Source organism: Bacillus rossius, chromosome 6, assembly GCF_032445375.1.
Source record: "Bacillus rossius redtenbacheri isolate Brsri chromosome 6, Brsri_v3, whole genome shotgun sequence".
NCBI classification, from domain to species: Eukaryota; Metazoa; Arthropoda; class Insecta; order Phasmatodea; family Bacillidae; genus Bacillus; species Bacillus rossius.
In genome coordinates, this window is record NC_086334.1 from 16,541,616 (window position 1) to 16,564,841 (window position 23,226).

General features: G+C 38.1%; 1 protein-coding gene across 1 annotated transcript in view; it reads left to right on the forward strand.

The window, feature by feature from the left end:
- LOC134533511 (uncharacterized) overlaps positions 1 to 23,226 on the forward strand; it is a 251,684-nt gene that overhangs the window by 140,118 nt on the left and 88,340 nt on the right. The window lies entirely within an intron of this gene.

Consider the following 23,226-nt stretch of genomic DNA (forward strand, 5'->3'; position numbering starts at 1 on the left):
CAGCCTTTGGTATTCATCGGCGCACGTCGCCACAGACACTCGAAGTTGGCATCCTTGGCCAGCGCGCTCTGGACGGAGAAGAGGGGAACTCAACTCGCCCGGCGAGCGGTCAGGTCGTTAACACAAAAAAAAAAAATTGGTTGTCTGTAAAGTCGGTTTACGGACGACAGTTTAACGTGACAATGTCATAACAAAACTTTGATGAAGTGATTGCATACTTTTATGAATGAAATTGAATCATTTTCATTTTAATAATAAAAGAATAATTACTTGAAATTATACTAGTAATCATATTTATAAAATACAAGAATAATTTAACTTTATTGCCGAAATAGTTGTTGTAATAAGCTATGAAAACCACATTAACTTTTCACTTCACTTTATAAACAGTCGACGAAACAGTTCACGTGCAGATGTGCCGCTGTCTTTCTTCTCCTCGGACGCATAGGCCAATCGAGTGGAAGAGAGATCTATGCGGGGCAAGAATACAATGAGCGTAACGGGACACAGCGTAATGAGACAATGTGCGTAACGGAACACATCGCAACAGAACAATGTGCGTAACGGGACACAGCGTAACAGAACAATGTGCGTAACGGCACACAGCGTAACAGAACAATGTGCGTGCAGCCGGCGTTGTCACGTCAAAAATTAAGTTTTCTGTGACTTTAAAACCAAATGAATAAAATGTTTATACAATAACTTTTTAAATAAATACACTCTTTTAATATCTAACATTTATTTCAAAATAACTTTACTGCCGACAGTGCAAACTTTCACATATTTTTTTAATAGTCGATATTTCTACATAATTATTGTACAGCGGGACTGTATTTTTTTTTCCGGAAATCAACTAAAAAATTGCCAGTCTAGTTATACAAATTATATTTCACTGTTATGAAATTGCATAATTCATGCTGAACGAAATCTCGTAAATTTGTTCGTTACCGAGGTTAGATGTTACCTACTGCACGTGTTAAGGACACACGAAACTAAAGTAAACTCGTGGAATAATATATCAGTGTTAAGAAGACTGCAAGTATCCGCTCTACCACTCTGGTTCTGGGGTAGAGCGCCTGCCTTGTGACTTGTAGGACCCGGGTTCGCGCCCCGGCTCCTCCAAGGCGGATTGCCCAGACAAAATGGTGGCATTTTCTCTAGTAGGAATACAATCCCTTGTAACAAGTCAGGCTACCAAAGAAACGGTGGGCGGAACAGAAAAAAACCTTCCAGGTGGCTTCCAAATGGGGAGCCCGTTTCTTTTCTTGGGCTCCCCATGCGGTGGCCATTCCGGGGGTTTCTCCGGGGGAACGGAGTTTTGCAAAAATATATATATTTTTTTTAGCGTTTTATTTTTTAGTAACTGTAGCATTATCATTCCACCGTGTTACAAATAAAGATCAAACAAACATTTAATTATATTTTTTTTTTGCTTTTGTACATAAAATATTTGAGTTAAGTGTGTATCAGTATACCGTTGTTGTGTGTTCAACCATTTATCGGTATATATTTTCTTGAAGTATTGGTTGTCTGTAAAGTCGGTTTACGGACGATAGTTCAACGTGAGAACGTCAGAACAAAACATTGATGAAATGATTGCATACTTTTATCAATAAAATTGAATCAATTTTATTTTAATAATAAAAGAATAAATACTTGAAATTATACTAGTAATAAAATTTTTAAAATGCAAGAATAATTAACCTTTATTGCCGAAATTGTTGTTGTAATAAGCAATGAAAACCACATTAACTTTACACTTCACTTTATAAACAGTCGACGAAACAGTTCACGTGTAGATGACTTGTAATTAATTTTAAAAACTGGCGTTTAGCTATAAAGTTTAAATATAATTATGAACAAGTTTTCATATAAATTAATTGTAATCAAATATCTGTCATCAATTATATGAATCACCATAACTTTTTAGTCAATTGTAACAATAATAAATACATGAAATTATACTAGTTTTCAGATTTTTAAAATGCAAGAATAATTAACTTTTATTGCCGAAATGTTGTAATTAATAAGCAATGAAAACCACATTAACTTTTCACTTCACTTTATAAACAGTCGAGTGAAAGAGAGATAGATGCGGCGCAAGCGTACCATGAGGGTAACGGGACACAGCGTAACGGAACAATGTGCGTAACGGGACACTTTTCGTGCGTGCAGCCGGCGTTCATCGATTTATTAGACGTTGTCACGTCAAAAAAAATTTTAAAAAACTCATCAGCTAGGAATAAGCATTGAACTTCGTTATAACATAAAAATATATATAATTTATGTCCACATGACTTCAAATATTAACATGGCAAATATTGCAAACAACCAGTCCTTGAGGGCCCCGTCTACTCGGATACACATATGCTGTGCAGAGCTGTGGAAGAAACTACGATATATGAAAACTGCTCAAGAATGCACTGAAGGTGAATGTGTGGTTCTGTTTGCGTATTTAGTTTATAAACTGTATTTTTAGAAGAGCGTGTTTACAGAGTAATATTTAGGCATAAAACAACTATCACAGATTCTTGAACGCATTTAAGGGACTTGAATTACGCCTTTATCTTCATTTCTCCGTCACATAATGTAATGGTCACCGCTCAGATATCATAGTTGCTCTATGCACGACGAGAGGACTGCACGCCAGTCCACAGTCTTGCGCTTAGAGGCGACACCGCACTAGAAGCACCAGCGAGCGTCGCACTTATCATCCCGCCTAACTATCACAGAAACACCCCCTGACAAAATTTAGTTCCCGGCAAATTTTATTACGGAGTTTTTTTTTCTTTCAAAAATAAATATAAATGGGAGTTATTTTTTTAATAAATAAAATACCTTCGAATTGGTAAATAACCTTGTGAAACCTAGCAATTGGCATTCGAAACTAGCTCTAGTGAGCTGGGAGCTGTACTGATTAATGTGAGCTTTGTACAGAGGTTCAGTAGGTGCAGGGTGGCAATAAAATCAATTTTTGCTTTGATGCCAATATACTTTCTTTTTTGTGGGACGATTAGTCATTTGTTCTGAACGGCACTACGCATCTCGATCTGCATAGTTTATACCTCGTACATATTGCGAAATGTTTACTTTAACCCTCAAACACTCAATGTTCATAGTTCGCAGGATAACGAAATATTAAAGTACCTACTTAACAAGTAACTATAAAAATTAATATAGTTGTAACTTTTTAAATAAATTATAAAAAAATGCTTTGATACATTTGGTGTCAAATATTAATAGAAAATCATTTTAATTTTCGATTACTATAGAAACACGTTTTTTTAAATTTCTCAATTTGTTCATAATCTACTTTTTAAAACAAAGTCCCGTACGAATCCAAATATACATTGCTAACCAAAACTATAAATATATGTACTATAAATTAGAGCTGTCCCGATATCAGGGTTGAACGATAATCAGCCCTCGACCGAGTCAAGCACGAGGGAAAAATATTGCAAATATTTATTTTTAAATATTTGGTTGAAATGCAATATTCTTCTAAACATCACGTTCTTGGAATGAACTACCTCAGTCAATCAGGCTTCAAGATTACCATTAGATTTTTAAGGAAAACGTTATTCATGTACTGCCTATAATCCCAAGCTCAGTTTTAGCTGAGGTTAAATATGTTTTAACAAGAGTAGTAGGCTGAATTATTGTTGGAAAATATATTAGTATTTTAAGGATTAATTGTTTTTTGTTAATTTTATTAAGTGTTATATCAAAAATCAGGTTTTATTCAATATAAAATATACAGTTGATACATTTTAATACTTTTTTAAAATCAAATTTTAGCTGTAGTAATGTTAAATTAATATTTATTGTTTCGTTTCAGTATCTTATATGTATTTAATATTTTATTATAACCTTGCTAGTATTTTTTATTTAGTTTTGTTTTTATTTGTGTTACATTATTTACATACTTTTTTTTGTTTTATTATATATTTACGTGTACTTTTTAATACATACAGCACATAAATTAGGCCAACAGAATGAAAATAAATGCGTGGCGAATTCGCAAATGTGGCGTATGAAAAAAAAATTAGTGCAAAAAGTTTGTTTTTATTTCTTCCCCTTAGCACGCTCGTCTGAATAGGGAGGGGTGGAGAGGTGTAAGGGTTTTCCTCGGCGCTTAAATCTGCCGTCGGACAGCGAGCGGTCGGCCTGATGGGTCTCCCAGAGATGTTCAGGTGCGCGCAGACACGCGAGGTTGTTCGACGGGGTGGTTAAGGGGGGTGGGGGTGGGGTATGTGGGGGCGGCAACGCGGATCGATGTCGCGGCGAGACCCCGTCCCGCTGCGCCGCGCCTCGGCTCTGTCGCGAGACTCTGCCCCTCGCGCCGCGACCCCAACTGGGGGGTCAGCTGGGAGGACTCGGAGGATGTCTGTGGCGAGGGTTGCCCACGCTTTCAAACTGCAAGTCTCACTTTAAAAACAATCTTAAATTGCAGCTGTGGTATCAGTGATGTATGTGGGTATCTTTTCTGGGTTAGAATGTAGGCTGAATGATTATTGGAAAATTTGTTACTCTTTTTACGATAGTTTATGTCTTTGGATAGTTTTATAAAATTTTACACCACAAAACATGTTTTACTGCATTTAAAACTATAGATAAACTATAAAAAAAAATATGTATATGGACTGTAATAATGTCGAATTATTTAATTTCTTGATTTGATTTTAAGTATAGTATAATATCACTTTCAATGTATTTTAAGTTTACTTGCTAGTAATTTTAGGTAGATTTCAAAGAAATACTACCTATTGTAGACTTTAGCATGGTGTGACTTTCGGAAATTTTTTATATTGTTTTTGTTTTTTGTTTGTCTCAAACATTTTTTATTTGACGAGCTATTACTGCAAGGGGTGGAAATAACAAATGTGGAAAGACAAAATGTATTTCCTTTTTTTAATAGATGTACTATCCAATCCATTATAATTTATTATAAAACACTTAAACTTTATCTAAAACCTTGGCTGAAAATATTTTTGATGAAACAATTATCATAAAAATAGTGATTGAAATAAATCGTAGTATCACATTCGTCGGAATTTAATAATAACCATCTTAATGTTACCTTAAACCTTTGTAGAAAGAATTCATACGATCAAGTATTAGTGCAAGCGATAAAAATAATGTTTAAACATAAAAATTATTGCATAACTACCTTAGTAGTCATAATATGAAATTCGTAAATACATTCAATGCTGGATGCAATTAGTTAAAAAAAAAATTCAAAATATTTTTACTGCATGGAATAAAATAAAATATTAAATTGATCTTTTTTGAATATTGGCAAACACATAGGATGTTATATAGCTACATTTTCTTAAAATGTTCCAGGAGTTTATAGAAGTTTCCAAAATATTTCCAGAATAAATGGGTACTTGGAAATCTACCTACGTCTGTAGGCTGTGCCGAAAGGGATTTTCTTAGTTCAGTTTGTAACTTTTTTAGTAAGTTTGTTTGTTTTTATTTTAAAAGGGGTTGTTTTTATTTAGTTACTTTATTTTGTGACGTTTTCACGTTAAACTATCGTCCGTAAACCGACTGTTCCACCCACCGTTTCTTTGGTAGCCTGACTTGTTACAAGGGATTGTATTCCTACCAGGGAAAATGCCACCATTTTGTCTGGGCAATCCGCCTTGGAGGAGCCGGGGCGCGAACCCGGGTCCTACAAGTGACAAGGCAGGCGCTCTACCCCAGAACCAGAGTGGTAGAGCGGATACTTGCAGTCTTCTTAACACTGGCATGATGTTATTCCACGAGTTTACTGTAGTTTCGTGTGTCCTTAACACGTGCAGTAGGTAACATCTAACCTCAGTAACGAACAAATGTATGTGTTCTTATGTTGTCATTCAGCATGGATTATGTAATTTCATAGCAGTGAAATATAATTTGTATAACTAGACTGGCAATTATTAAGTTGATTTCCGGCAAACAAACACACAGTTCCGCTGTACAATAATTATGTAGAAATATCGACTAGTAAAAATATATGTAAAAGCTTGCACTGTCGGCGGTAAAGTTATTTTGAAATTAATTTTAGTTATTAAAAGAGTGTATTTATTTAAAATGTGTGTATTTACAAGCATGAAGTTATTGTATAAACATTTTAATCATTTGGTTTTAAAGCCACAGAAAAGTTAATTTTTGACGTGACAACGTCTAATAAATCGATGAACGCCGGCTGCACGCACGAAAAAGTGTCCCGTTACGCACATTGTTCTGTTACGCTGTGTCCTGTTACGCACATTTTTCTGTTGCGCTGTGTCCCGTTACGCACATTGTTCTGTTGCGCTTGTCCCGTTACACACATTGTTCCGTTACGCTGTGTTTCATAACGCTCATTGTACGCTTGCCCCGCATCTATCTCTCTTCCACTCGATTGGCCTATGCGTCCGAGGAGAAGAAAGACAGCGGCACATCTGCACGTGAACTGTTTCGTCGACTGTTTATAAATTGAAGTGAAAAGTTAATGTGGTTTTCATTGCTTATTACAACAACTATTTCGGCAATGAAGTTAAATTATTCTTGCATTTTGAAAATCTGAATACTAGTATAATTACAAGTATTTATTCTTTTATTATTAAAATAAAAATGATTCAATTTTATTCATAAAAGTATACAATCATTTCATCAATGTTTTGTTATGACGTTGTCACGTTAAACTATCGTCCGTAAACCGACTTTACAGACAACCAATTTTTTAAATACACTCTTAGTGGTGTAATTTTTACCATTCTTCCTAGAAATTTTTTTCAAGCTATTAAATAATCCTCTATAATGATAAGCGATTATACAGCTACGGTAATTGCTAACCAGAACCCACTCCGTAGAATAATACCTCCTTGGTGGTCTTTCGTGAAAGATTGTAAATTCCCTACCGAGACACGAGTAAAGAAGGGGCCTGAAAATCGCTGTTGCAGACATCTCCTGAGTCTATGCTATTCTTAAAGTTTACCTACTCATCAGTGCAGTGCTACTTTCCAGTCAGATTGCTACAAAACCTATTTTGGATGCATGGTTCGCCAAGTAAAACATCTGTCGAAACAACTCGACAGTGAGCCATACTGCAGTTCGCCAGTTAATTAGCTATATTAAACGGAGGATGTTCTTCTGACGTTCTGAAGAGTAATAATTGTTCATACTAGTGGTATACCGCATCATATGTTGTCAGTTGGGCTACGGTAATGTCGCTCAAGGTTTTTAATGGTTGCCATAACAACTGCTGAGTCATCGATTCTTTTGCTTGCTGGTGATATAGCTTCGCTCTTTCGGGCGGTTTTTGTTCAGTACGAGACCCCAGAGAGCCGTAAATAATTATTTCGCACTACTGTTCTCCGTGGGATATGTGGAGTCAAGCGCGGCTACAAAAAAAAAGGGGGGGGGGGGTGAGTGGGTTGGTAGGGTGAAAACCACTCCCAAGCACGAATTTTTTATTTATTTTTTATTTTGGAGGGTTATTTATGTTTACTTAGATTCATATTATTACAAGTGGGAAGAACGGTTTAGTAAGGATAGCCCAATTAATTTTATACAGTAGTGTGAAAAAAATATATAATAATGTATATGAATGAATATTTTAAATTACTTATAATTTTTTTTCCGGCCTGTAATATTGTGCGTAGTGACAAATGAATACATTGGTGCGATATGTGATGAAGAAACAAAAATATTTCTCTAAATATATAATTTTAATAATAATCCAAAATGGTGGATTGTTTTTATTTAAAATTTTTATTAATTAATTATTTTATAATTTTTAAAAAAAGATTCCCGATTTTCTAGCATAAAAATACGGATTTCAAGATAGCGACCGTAACGATAATTGCAACGGTTACGTAACAAATCAAATTGGCGACCATGACATCCTTTTCGTCAAGGTCACGACCTCGGCGACTTATGGTGGCTTGTAGATGCGGACTTTAAGCCGCTTTGCGGACTTTTCAAGCCACTGGCACTTTTAAGGAATAACTGGAAATTTTTCTTCAAAACGGGAATTTTTTCATCAAAACAGCGAAATTTTAATTTTTCCTATTTTTCGAGAGTTTTTGGCGGACTTTTTTTTTTACGTAAAAACTGGAACACTTGGCGAATTTTGTTGAATTTTTGGTAAATTTTGAAGCATTTTGAGTCATTTTTGGCAAATTTTGAAGGTCAAGGTTAAGATCAAATATCAAAGGTCCAGATCATACAATATGGCAGGCAGTCTTGACGTCACAGTCCAATATGACGGACACAATCCTCAATCCTCGCACCGGCACCAGGCGTAGGACACTCATTTACATACTATCCGAGTTGTTCTTTAAGATGTTGAGGTTAGGTTATCTCCCCTCCTCCACAATATTTTTTTTTATATTTTTTATGTGTATTTATTTTTTTAGTTTTTTATTTGATATGTGTACTATTTATCTGTAAGAATTGAGACTACTATTTAAGAATACATATTGAGAAAAAATTAATTTATTATATATTTTCCCCCGTAGTTTAAGTGTTAGCTTTTACCTTAGCTTAATAATTTATTTTTAAAGATTATCACGTGTTTGTTTTACTATTTAATTTTTATTTTTATTTGTAAAAGTTATTATTTAATATTTTTTTAATTTTTGGTATATTGTAAGACAAAGCGGTGTCCGCGCCTTAACTTCACCACATGAAAAATAAGACAAATAAATAAATAAAATTGCTTTGAATTGTAAGGCTCTGCAGTATGTGTTATCCTAGACTTACAAGTCCTTTGTTTTCAGTTATAAAATTGTGCTTAGCTCTTTCGTAATTTTAATTTAGACTTTTTAGTGGCCAGCTATTTTGAATGCTGTGTTAAGTGTAAAAACTAAAAACTACTTTTAAATTGTATTACTTTAAATTTTTTTTTTCAATACAATAACATTTCTGTAGTGCATTTTCAATTCAAGGTGAATTTTTTTCTGGAAATTTCTGCCTAATATTATTATTTTTAAGTGTTTTAGAGTATTTCCAACTTATGTTTTTAAGTGAAAATGGGAAACTGTAACAAAACTCTTGCCTGCAAGATATTAGCTTATCTCTTGTTGTTCATTAGTTCATTATCATTCTTAACTAGGATACCGGACGTTACCCCTTTGAATCAAAGGTGTTCACAGTGACTTTAAGAGGTATAGTAACTTATCGTATGAAAATTACGTAATTTATTCATATTTTTTATTAGGTTGGTGTTAAAATTCATGGAAGTATCTTACAATTCCGTACATATTTTACGATTGCGATATAATGCAGTTACCCAGATAACTTAAACTATCACCACTAAATTTTCAGCATATTTATTTATTTTCCTTCTTTATTACTTTCGAACAAAAATTCTGCACGAACACAGATTTCCCAATAATACAAAACTGTATTTTTTTTAAAATAAATTTAAAGAGTAGTAAGTATAAGAGTAGCTAATGCTGAAAAAATAAATAAATAAAAAGTATTTGCGCTGGAAATGTTCATTTGTGAGTCGCGCACCGCCAGGGCCAATTACGTGGCTACAGACCTCCAGAGCCTGAAGTGAAGCGAAGGCCTACTTCCTCCCCCCCCTCCCTTCCTCACTGAGTCCTCAGACAGCTCGCGACGATACCCCCAGGGCGCCGCAAATGAAGCCGCGCGAGAGACGCTCGCTTGGTTGCCAACAACAAAAAAATAATAATAAAATCCCTCTCGAGTTTCAGCAAAGCAGCAGGAAACAAAAGGAGACCGGAATGGGGGTAGTTAAACCCGGTGGAGGGGGGGGGGGGGGAGGATTGCGGAAAGGGAGGGAGGCGGTGTGGGCTGGGAGGAAGGAGTGCATTTCGAAGTAGCGAAAGTTGGCAGTGGGAGACCGTCAAAGTCTGGTCTCGCAGTGGGAAAGGGGGTCGAGGGGTTTTGAAGGGAGATGAAGGAAGCTTTGGAGGCAGCGCAAAAGAAGTACCTTGGGAGAGGGGGGGGGGGCGTGGTGAACCGCGACGATGCGGGCCTCCGGGGATTTGCGAAGGACCCGGGATCCCCATTCCCCCCCCCCCCCCCAACCACAACCCAGATAAGACAAATAACATCCGCCCGGAGTTGAAGGGCGCCTGCCGCAAGACTTCACCCACCCCGCCACCCCGGATCCAAGGCGATGAGACCCACTGTCGGTTTAACCAGCACCGCCGCGTCGAACAGTTGCCGCCTGCTCTCACGCGCGGAGCCCGGGGGTTCTTATCGGCCCCTAGACGAGCACTGGACCGCGAGGAGACCTCGAGCACTCTAGCAGCCTCGCCACGGCCGGCTGTAAGGGCGGGAACTACGTCGAGCAAGGAGAGGAATGAAGATATACGACAACTAAAGTAGCCCTTATATATTTTTTTTCATGCATTCTTTCTGCGTGGGTAAGGATATTTTTCACCTTGAGTATTCTCTTTGTCAATGTGGATGTTCTTCAAATCAAGCTTGCTAATGCGTTATATTTTTTTTTCACACATATATTAAATTAAAAAATTAGAAACTTCATGCAAAAAAATTTTTTTTTCCATACCGTTTCAAGCAAAACATATATTTTTTACCACAAAATGTATTTTTGAACGTACGAACTAATCCTGTGTCACCATGTAAATTGTAATTTAGAATAATAAAAACTTTACTTTTAGATGTAAATCTTAAGAAATTTTTTTTTCTTTGTTAAACTCAGGAGAAAAAAATGTTTAACCTTGTACACCAAATTTGCGACACTCACATTTGCAAGTATGAGTGAATCAATTACTCAGTTAACTGCCTTGCGTTCTGAGAAGTGACATGTTACATACAGAATAAGTCTGAATTCGAAAAACTTTGGCTGCAGGATCATGACAACCCACTAAGTTGATACTCTCTACATATACTACTTATGGTCTAAAGTACTTCCCACGTCTAGTATTTGTCTTTGTAGTTGGAGCTGAACAACATTTTTTTTTTGTAAATCATATCGATATTGTTTAAAATGGAACACCGAATTGTATTTAATTGAATAAAATCCTTTAAACATCGCAAATTTAGTGGCTGGATGTTTTCATTGGAAAAAAATGGGGTTGTCTGTAAAGTCTGTTTACGGACGATAATTTTACGTGATAACGTCATAAGAAAACATTGATGAAAAATTGCATACTTTTTAATTTTCAAATATAATTTAAATAATTTGTTTAAATATAATCAATGAACAATTAGTTCAAAATCCCGCCTTAACCTGTTTGATATTATAGAAGATTTTCTGGCACGGTGGTTGGCCGGTTCTTGCACGCTCGGCTCAGGTGGAACGTGACAATGTTTCGTGCGTGCAGCCGGGGTTCATCGATTTATAAGACGTTATCACGTCAAAAAAAAATTTGGGATTAGTAACACAAAACAAAATACGTGGAAAATAAAAGCGTTGCTTCCAAATATTTCAACCAAATGATTTTTGGTACAGCCACAGAATTATCTGTGGTTGTAGAACTTCATTCAATTAAACACAATCCAGACGCCCGATGTTCATCTTAAATACTTTCTCTATTATTTGCAGTAAAAATGCTATTCAGCGTCCAACTTTAAAGGCTCACACAAACGTCGGGACGTAGGTACTTCAGACTGTAAGTCGTAAAGAAGTTATCAACTTATTTTGTCGGTATGAATCTGCAGCCGAAGTGTTTCGGTCGGATCCAGACTCATCCTGCATACGCAGACAATTCATACGCGTTCTAACATCTCCGCTGCTGGAATGAACTCTGAATGATTGCGCCATTAAAGCGCACACTATGCACGGGGAAGCATCCAGTAGGAGGAAATTGCGTTTCGAGAAACGCAGACTTGAATGCGTGCCAGTTATTATTTTTTCCGACAGGCGTTTTGCGGACGGCATAGAGGCGTGCATAGGAGTTGTAATCATGTTCCGTGGAGAGAGAGAGAGAAAAAAACGAGGTCACCGTTTTTAAATAAAACGTTCAATTAGAAGGAGCCGCCTGTGTCTGAAGTTTCTTTCACGTCGTGTCCTGAGGCGGGACAAAGAAATACACCTGACTGGGAAATAGCTCTGAGAGAAGACATCTTCTCTTCAACAAACATGCATAATGAAGAGTTGAAATTAAAAATGGGGCTAAATACCAAAATAAAATAAAACTAATTCCTAGGAATACGTGGAAAACAAATTTATTTGATTGGTATTAAGTAATTTAATTTTAGAATGAAAGTAGCTCAAATCGTTACACTAAGAATGGCACATAATATGATTATTTTATGGCATGATCGAGAACATTTGGGTTTTGGCGCCCAGTATTTTTTTTTTAAATTACAACCTTTCATTTAGTGCACTGTTATAAATTATAGTATATTTACGGTCTGTTCAAATAAACGGAAAGTTCTTCTAGTCATGTGCATTGATCGGGGTGGGGTGGATGGGGGGACCCGGACCTATCCTGAAATTAAGAAGCCTCCCACTGAGGCAAAAAGCGTGACTGTGAAATACTTTCAGCATATGTATTTTAAAGTTTTCTGCTTATTGCATGCCCGCAGTCCAAAATATGGGCTGTATACAACGTGCTAGCAACCTATCCAGAGATGACGTGTGTCTGTTAAGCTCATGCGCAAAACTCTCGGGCCACGCCCCCTCAACCCTCCCACCCCCCAAAAAAAATTTCCGCGGGCCCCCTTTGAAAAATCCTCATTTTTGCGCCGCTATTCGCAGTTGTAGGTAACTGTGTCTACGTAGATGTTACCCTGGGTTCCGGATCTAGAGTTCTGTATTCCTCGTGAATGGGAGTAAGAAGATCGATTTTGTTGTCAATTTAACGAATTTTGGAGGTTGTTCTATTTCACATGAATGATTCCCGCGAGTTCGTGTTCAAATAAAGAGAATTAGCATCCTCAGATTTACGAAATTTACGAAGTTATTCGTAACCTAGAGAAGATTCCTGAATAATTTCTATGTAAAGTTAAACGTTCACAAGGCATGCTGATTTTGTTTTTCCTCTTTTGTTCGCCGTTAGGTACCTACTTTTGTAAGGGCCATTTCTAAATTTTTACTCGATACCTCCCTTGCAATTATTGTTATTCTTCCACAATTATTCTCTTCGGATATTAACTTTATGTTATGGTAGTGTAAAACCTCGCGCAAGTCTATATGATTACGGGGACTTGCATGCATTTTTAAACCCATGATAAAACACTAAGTGAAAATATTGTGGCAGAAAAACAAAGGCAAGAGAGGTTTCGTACTAAAATTTTAGGAATAGTCGTTAGATAAAACTAATGACGAAAAAGTGAATAATTCAACGTAGCATGTGGTATAGAAACTTAAGGTATAAATTTTAAAATGAACAGTGAAGAAAAAAAAAAACGCGGCCTACTTACATACGTTCTACCAAGCGAAAAAGAAAAATCGTGACAACTTTACACACCGTAAATTGGAATAACTTACAATATATCAAGTGGTAAATTTACACTTCACACAAAAAACTCCTAATTTTACAGAGCAATGAATTCATTCTGAATAAAACATATGGGGAAAAATTCTGGATCCGTACCGGAAACTAAATTTGAATGTTTGCAACATATTACCTGGTTGCAGGGAAGAATATTTCGTTTCACGCATCCACTAACGAGAAAGAATTTTATTTCAATTTAAAAAAAAAACAGAATGAAAGAGATTTTACGATTTCCTTGAAAGGAACTTGTGAGTAAACGACTTAATTGGATTTTGAGTAACAGTGGAAACAAACTATAAGTTGCGGTTACTGGAAAAACCAGATTATTATAAAAAATCGTAACACGCCATCTTAGATATAGATACACATTCATTGTTTTTTATAAGACATTTTATTCAAATATAGATCAAAAGACACAAATACAATTGAGAGTGTTTTTTTCTTCTAAGATTCATTATATATAGCTATAGATAGTTTTGTTACTTCTGTACCCGTTATCCAAGATATTTCTCCAAGAGGAACATTATAAACATGAAACTGCAATCTTATTAGTGAAATTAGGTTACCTGAAAATTATGATAAAGAACTGTCGCTAACTAGACAACCAATAGAACCAACTGGGAATTTGTTCTTAAGTAAAAGGGGAGAGTAGATCCCTTGTTAAATCAGTGAAAATAACTAATAAATAAATTATATTTTATCACTGAAATTAAATGTAATAGTTTACAGATTAAAGTTGCAGTATTTCAAAAAGCATTTTACCATAATTTAAACTGATTTGAAGCTAATTTTACTCTTCAGAATTCATAATGTAGGTTTAAAAAGTACTCAAATCTGATGACCGCGCAAGCCGCAAAACCGATTCTCCACCAATCCGGTTTTCAGGCAATAGAGCGTATTAATTTGTGACGAAATTTCCTGAGTTGAAGTAATTTAAAAAATACTACCGTAAGGATTAGTTAAAAAGAAAGTAAAACGATAATTATTTTTTCTTCGGCGTGTTTTTTACAGCCAGATAAATACACAATTAAAATTTTTTAAATGAATTTAACATCAAACAGTTAGGGTATGTTTTTTTTTTAACTATTCACTGTCTTATCTAACTGTTTAATAGTATTATATAATTTCCAAAGAAACGAACAGCTGTAGATATTAAATAAAAATATTATATGCGTGTCTCATGCGCGTTAGAAGCGAAACTTCACACTTCATAATAGTCCGGCTCAGACGGTAAAACTAAATATGCAATACTTCACACGAACGATAAAACTAATTATTATTAAGTACACAGTAAAGGTTCACAATGGATTTTCACAATAATTATCACAAGCATGGCGATGGAAAACCTGCAGAGAGTCTTACAAAGTTGTCTGACTCCCTACTTTATTCGGTATTTCCCCAGGCCCCAGCATCGAGCTCCTCAATCATGAGCGTAGCGCTTTTCGTTTCGCTCGTACGAGTCATCGCCTTGACTCGTCTTACCACCTGTATAGAAGTTTCACTTCAATTTTGTTTTTGGTCGTTCACGTTTTTTTTTTTATTTTCAATACCGTGACGCGCCGTTAGATATTTAGCAAGGATAATTGGCTATTTAGTGTTATTTCTTTCACGAAATACATCTAAAGGTAATAATGCAGAGATGTAAACATCAAATTTTATTTTACGAAGGCACCATGCCACACTGTGTTTTTTTACACTCTTTTTTTATGGTGGTACCTGAAAGTTAGCGAAGTTTCCTTGGGCCGGCCATGAGGAACGAAACAAGTGTGCAACTTAAACTTTTATCGGCGCCGTAGATCCTCTCTCTCTCGTAGCGCGAGATAGGCAGCTGCATCCCCAGCCTGGGGCGAGGGCGCAGATCAAGTCTCCCTCCCCCCTTCCCCCCCCCCCCCCCAGTGCTCGCCCGAGCGACTGCAGGGTCGTTTTTTTTACCCTTCCGAATCCCCTCGCTCGCAGCGTCTCCTCTCGATCCATCGACTCCAACCCTCGACTGCGTCCCTCGAGGGGGCAGGCAGCTGGCATGTGGCGCCGCCGGCGGGTCGGACGGGAACTGCCGCGGGGTCCACTGGTCAAAGACAGCAATGTCCGAGTTCCCGCCCCCCTTTAGCGGTGTCTTCCCCCGGGAAGCCTACAACTCACATAGTTTCGGTTCCCTGCAAGAATTTCCGAAGATTTCCGAAGTTTTGCGTTTTGGTATTAACGCCACTTCAGAAGTTTCCAATGAAAACAAGCATGTTGTGACTGACCTAACCTAACGTAACCCTTCGATTTTTTTAATTTCAATATTTGAGAGAAATCCGAAGTTGCACGAACGTGGTAGGGAACCGAAACTATGTGAGTTGTAGGCTTCCCGTCTTCCCCCACCGCGACTCATCTTCCAAGACCATCCTTATTTTCCCCTGTAACCGACCTGCTTCTTTAAAAACTTAAACCCGCGTGAATGAGCACCAGGGTTTTCCCTGTGTCCGAGATGGTTTTACCTTAACTATGTAGTTACAGTCTGGAGCAGTAGCGGCCGGTGATGTCAAATTATGGGTGTTCACACACTCATACATACACACATGCGCTCATAAAGAAAAAAAAGACGTCCTACCTTACTGCGTTCTTGAAGCCTGTTTTTGGTGTCAGATTATCTGTGTTGGTGCGGCACCGTAGCAGTTACTGCTTATCTTGGAATAGTGAAAGATATATCTCGTTTATTACACAAACTCATGTCTGTATTTGTAGCCCGAATTAACACAACGAAGCTTATTGAGCAGACTAGTTGTTTTTTAAGAGATTTTAAATTGTAATTCAAAATGGTAGATCGCTGATCAAGCCTCACATAAATAATAAAAAATTATGTTTGATGTTCTTGATTTTTCAAATTTGTGGCTGGGATTAAGCTTATCAAAGTGTTGCACCTGAAAGCAGACTCTCTGTAAGCACTGTCTAGCTGTGTAGGTACTGATGTTTATTCTACCTAACAATGTAAGTTCAATATTGGCATTTTTGTGAGCAAGAGAGTTTTCATGTTTATTAATTTTCTCACCCAAATGTAAAAGGTCCTTATAACCTGACTTTGTCCGCGCGCTAACTTCTGCACTAAAAATCAGGCACAGAAAACACAACAGAGCATTTTTTTTTACGCAGCCGCATAGCGTTAACTTTCCCTCGTATGTAAGTTTTCTGTTCGCTAAAATTGTTTGTACGGAATTCATTATGGCGATTTTTAAAAATCGTACATGTTTGCTGTACGCGCCAAATAACGCAGTCACATTTTCACAGTTAAAGTCTTACAACAAAGGGAAACTTTATAACATACCTCAGAAAAATGTTGTCCTGCGTAAGGCACAGAAAAATATTTTACAAACTCACACGCACACTAATTATTTTAAGATATTTACGCTCGCATTGAACCATACGCAACTACTTGTTTCCACTGGACGTAAAAAACTGAAAACGAAAAGTTTGTTTGATTAGGGGTGATAGAGTGGACAATACTGGCATCTACCGGGCTGATTCATAAGTTATGGCTTACTTCTCTGATCAGTGCTGCTGTGCGTGCTGAAATTTGGAACTCCATCAATGAGCAACGAAACGAAACGCTAGGACAATCACGAGCTCACCAGAGTCGTGTACTCGTCTAGTGTTAAATGTCCCGTAGGAGGTGACGTAATTCCTTCGTGCGCATGCGCAAAAGGACCGAGGCAGGCATGCAGGCAGCGCGTTTCGTGCACAGATCCATTGTGAACACTACAGCGTTGCCATATCGCCGCAATCGAAAAAAATAAAAACAGACGTCCGTGACAGATGCAAACAAAGCGACGAGTGTAACTCTGGTAGCTGCCACTGGTAAAAGTAGATAAAAAGGAACTTTTAACTCTACAAAATAAATAAATGTTCTGTAGAAAACTGGACGTGCTCTTTAATACCGGCCGCTACTGGTCTGGAGTTTAGATACTAGGGGAGTTCGTCGTGGCATCAATGGCTGCCATTGCACATGGCTAAAACCCTGCATGATTAGGGCGTATATTCTTCGTCCTGAGTCGCGCTTATAATTTGGTTAGGAAATAAATTAACTTTAAAATGGTCCACCGCTCCAAGGTCCAGACTGTATTAGTCTATGTTAGAGATGGCACGACAAATCGTTTAACACGGCCTGCCTGAATAGTCGGGTGAACATACGTAGAATAAGCTGTCAACTGACTCTATAAAGCCATGGTGTTCACAGAAATATTTAAAAATACTTTTTTTTTTATTTTGTAATATAATGTTTCATGGTAATTCTTCTTGAAATTTTTTTAATTTAATTTTTTTAGGTAAAAGTTTTAGTTTCTTCATCATGTACCAATGTATTCATATGTTACTACGCATAATAATACGGCCCGAAAAAAGAAATTGTAAGTAATTTAAAATGTTCATTCATATGTGTCTGGTCCTCGAATGGGTTTCAAAATGAAACTCTGAAAAGAGTGAAGATGGCCGTCACTGGTCTATGGATTGGATGTCTGTTCTACTAAAGTTGAAGTCAATCTGGTTAGCAGTTTGTTTTGGCGCATTTACATAACGGCCAAAATGCTTGATTTTTTTTTTTGATAGCTTGAAAGTATCTCACTAGGAATAATCATAAATTACCATCACGAAAGAAAACATCATAAAAACAAATCAGCAAAAATTATCTTTAAATTTTAACATAACAAAAGCAAATTGATATCCAGGTGGCAAAGATTGCACACACCATCTCCCTAACTTATTACCTTGATGAGTTTTTATAAAAAAATCGTCCTTACATACTGTTAAATCATGTTTGTATTTTTTAATCTTGCGGGACTTGAGAAAGCAGTGCCTAGGACTCGTAACTAATAATGATATTATAGAGTATAGAAGGAAGACCATCAATGTTTCTGCAGAATGCGATCTTGTTAAAATAAAACGCAAACGGTCAAATGCATTTTGAAGGAGAAAAACAAAATTCCTTAACAAGCACTTATACATTATACAAGAGACCAGTCACAAATAATAAGCACCAAACGTGAAAGCCTCGTTAAAGTTTTTTTTTTCAGGCCAACAGATAGTAACCACTCAATTTCAAACGCACTGAATGGAATGAAAAGAAAACCGTAGATGATACTTTTCGATATTTGCTATAACAATCGTTGAGAAAAAAATTTAGGAATGAATATTTTCATCTTAATAGTAAATTGAAATGACGATATGTCATTCATAGACGACCCATAGAAAAGGTTTATTATGATAGGAAAACTTATACATACATTTTTACATACTTTATTGGTGCTCTGTGTTTTTTTTAGTTAAACAATTCAGAGTCATTGCTTTAAAAAACCCACTAATTTACAATCAAATTAATGTTCTTCGTATTACTGCACGCTTCATTACATGTTAAATCTCGAGTACACTTAACTCATGATTTGTTTTTAACCACGACAGTAGTTTTAGAGCAGCGAAAAAGAAAAAAAAAAGTAATTTTTTTTCGTCGCGTGTTCGAAGCTCACTGGAATATATTGACAGATGGAACTCTGCGCGTTCGGCGCCGGAAACTACTAGCTGACCTACATGGAAACATAGGTTTAAAAACAAAACAAAAACCCAATGAAAGTACATACAAACACGGATCACATCCGCGCACCCCAGGAAATTCCGTATCTCTTCGTGTGTGCGTTTCTCGTTTCATTCGTTTTATCTGTGTGTGTATGTGTGTGTGTGTGTGTGTGTGTGTGTACGCCGAGAGTTTGGTGTCGTGGGAAAGTGAGGGGTTGGTTGGAGAATGCATGATGCCTATTTTGCATGATTGATGCCTCCGTTTGGCAAATCTCGCCTTTGTTTCCCACCCCCACCCCCACCCCCAAGTGGTCTAAGAAAATGTCTTCCGATTCCCCCTCCCCCCAACTCCTACTTTTTTTTATCCCACCCGCACTCAACATCTCCTCTTCACAAAAGTCTCTTCCCCCCAGCGCGATTCTTCGCCGGGTCGAGATATGAAATGTCTGCTCGAAGGAACGCGAAATTGAAGGAGATTTCCTAGAAGAAAAAGTCTGTAGGTGCGCGCGCACGTACCACAAGCAGGGTCGAAAAATGTCAAGAAAAGGAAGGTTTGTTTATGGAAATATGTGGCTCCAACATCTCAACAGAAGTGAAATGAGGTTTCACGCACGGGGGATATATGTGTATGTATATATATGTATATATATATATATATATATATATATATATATATATATATATATATATATAAGACCTCCGTGAAATATTTTGCGGGAAATCACTTTTTTCGGACATACGTCATTGTAGGTTTGAACTGTAACATCACACAGAAACTTCAAGAACACACGCAGTGGTTTGTTTCTGTATGACATAAATTATCAACCAAACATTGCGTGTATAAATAAAAAATGTGAGCGAATATTTTATTTATCAGTATATTTAAGACGCTCGGAATTTTTAAAAGTAATTATAATTAAATTTCGTCTCACAGTTTCGAATTATAATTTTTTTTTTTTTTGCAAGTTGAGTAATTATGAATTTGCTCGTTACCGAGGGTAGATGTTTACACATCTTTGGCGAATACTGAAAGACTAGCTCACTTTTCTTCTGTCGGAACACTGCGCTAATGTCGGATGATAAAAAGTAAAAACGTTGCCTAAAAAAAAATATTGTAAGGTGGTACGCCAGGAGCGTTCAGTTCCAGGGAGCCTGTAGCTTCTCGGGTTACAGGAATGTGAAGTTGAACTGGCTCCCAAGAAGGTTAGATCTCGCCGGAGATACCAGAGGCAGTTCTCACGCGCCCCGGTAATGGTTTCCGAAAGGTCGGCTTGTTCTCCCTCCCTCCCTGTCTTCCCCCTCCCTCCGTAACTGGCTTCCCCCTCCGTAACTGGCTCACCCTCCCTCCCTAACTGTTTCCACCCTTCCTACATAACTGGCTTCCCTCTCCCTAACTGTCTTCCCCCTCCTTCCCTAAATTTATATCCCTTCCTCCCTAACTGGCTTCCCCCTCCCTCCCTGTTTCCCCCTCCTCCAACTGGCTTCCCTCTCCCTAACTGTCTTCCCCCTCCTTCCCTAACTTTCTATACCTTCCTCCCTAACTGGCTTCCCCCTCCCTAACTGGCTCCCCCTCCTTCCCTAACGGTCTTTCCATCCCTGTCTTCCCCTTCCCTCCCTAACGGGCTCCCCCCTCCCGCCGCTATCCGCGGCTGAATCTAATCCATGGCCCTGAGAGGCGCGGACTTAGCCGTGGACCGTAAAGAGCGAGAGGGGGGTAAAGGCCTGATCGCCAGGATTACGTACGCTTCGCTCTTATCTCCCATGGCGAGAAGGTTGCCTCCCGGGGGGGGGGGGAGAGATGTACGTTTTTTTTATTCCCGCTGAAACAAAATAATTTTTATGCTCAAACATCGCGCAAGGTCTCCGAGGAGATATTTACACTTATATATTTTTACACCTTAGCCACGTAAGACAGCTATAGAAATTTCACTTTGTTTTTATTCGGCATTTTAATTTTTAGTTTATGTATTTATTTCAACAAGTACACGATTTAGCACCACGCCCGTTTAAAATTTGTTACCGCTATATTTCTTTAAAATAAAATTATGTACTTAATTTAAAACTGAGAGTCCTGCGATATAAAGAGTGAACTATTACATAGATAAATACTTTGCAGTATGCAACGTAACCTTCGTTATAGATTTTGAGATTGGTTGATAGTGTAATTAAAAATTATATACATATTATTTAGTCCTAACTCTATGGGATCGTCCATTAATCACGTGATGTTTTTTAGCAAATTTTTAACCCCCCCTCCCCCCTAGTGATTTGTGGTAAGGTTTTATACTACCCCCCTTCCCCCCCAATAAATCACGTGTACTTTTTTGGTACAAAATATTTTTAAAAATTTCAGAATATTATCTTTAAATATAGGCATAATCTAATTTAATTCTGGAAAATTAAGCACAGCATGTATTCGGCGCCAAAATCACAGTCTTACTGGCGACTGGCAAGCCGAGCCGGGTGGTTCATGTTGCGGCGGGCGGGGATATTGTTGCCTGGCTACGGCGAGTCAAGGTCACGCGTCGCTTTTTGGTTGAGTAGAAATCGCGCGAAAAAAATAAATACACGTTATATATCTCTACACCCCCCTCCCCCCTTGTGATATTTTGTGATTTTTCCTGACACCCCCCCCCCTCCCTCTTTTTTCAAGCCTCACGTGATTAATGGACGATCCCTATCCGTAAAGGAAGTAGACTTCAGAAGAATGTTGACATGAGCGCCTAGCGTACAGGCAACCGGTGTAGCGTGGTTATCGACAGGGTTGCGTTTGAAATGTTTCCAAATCTATGTGCGTTACTTTTTAAATCGTTTGTATGCTCATTAAACTTCAGTGTATAAACTTTGAGAACAAACTATTAAATTCATGTTAAAACATTCAAGTTGTAAGTTCATCTACCGTAGAAACTACTTGAAACTGAAAACCTCGGGTGAATATATTGATACCCAACATCCTTACAGTTTATGATGTCGATGACGTTAATGCTTAGGAAATCAGAGAGGGTAATTTTTGTTCTTGGTATTTTTCCAAGAACGCTTGTACCCTAAACTTATTGTCAGACACTTTTAACGGGAATTTCATTAGATTTGTTGGCTATCGCTGGTTGCACAAGATTACTTCAATTTTTTTGAGATCTTATTTGGATATTACTCCAGAATGTTGAACCCAATGTATTTAGACTCGTTTCTACATTATACGAATGTTTTACAATATTTTGCAAAGATAAAAATAGTGCATGGAGTCCCTCCGCGCGGAAGAAGTGAAACTTCGTAATGTGGAAATGAAAATCGGAAGGGGTAGAAATTGATTTTTAGTGAAATCATATTGTATCAAATCAAACTAAAATAAATCATGAAATCATTCAACGATAAAAGCTGTTTATTTAACTAAGCGGACGGGTTCGCCCCAAGGAGAAAATTGACGCGGCGAGACCTCGTGGACATAGAGAAATGACACACACTCACTATTTATATGTGTCTATGAAACACGCATCCACTCTCGCTCTGTCTCTTTATATTCCCCCTCCCCAGGAGCGTTAAACGTTTAGCGCAACCTTGTTGGAAGTAGCATTAGAAGTTTCACTTCAATAATTACGTTTCGTGGAGATGACACTCGGTTGATCTAAGGAGAACCTAAATGTTTTCCTGTTTGCGCGCGCTCTGCTTCGAGCGAGGGCCGGATCGCGTGCGGCGGACCAGTTAGGCGACTTCTGCCCCGAGCTCGGCCATCGCGCACGCAGATGAACTGGAGTTCCGAAACAGTGGGGTTGAAACTCTTCTCTCTCCCGGCGGCGGGCTATCGCTTCGCAGTCCCCCCCCCCCCCCTCACCTAGCGCCTGGCCTTTTGAAAGGCCCCGGCTCGATTGTCCACCCCCTCGCGAGGAGATTAGCCGCTCGCTCATTGCATTACTTTCCTCCGCCCGACCGGACAACGGTCCCAAAAGGGCTAATGTCCTGTTCTCCCCCCCCCCCTTGCCCTAAATAAAACTCCACTTCCTACCCTCGTTTTAACCCCCATTCCTTCTCTCGCCACATTTCCCCTCCGCGCCTTCGCAGAAAACCAACCGCTTTTGTCTCGCAGCTTCTCTCTTCTCCTGTTCGCTCATAATTTCTATTTTTAACCCTTTCGTGATTTTCATGGCTGTGCTGTTAACGTCCCCAGACGTGCAGGCCACACCTCGTCGTTCCCGCCAATGGACAGAACTCCGCTGTACAGTGCAGACCCACGAGTCCTGATACCGCTCCCAGACTGGCGAGCGGCGCGCGCGGG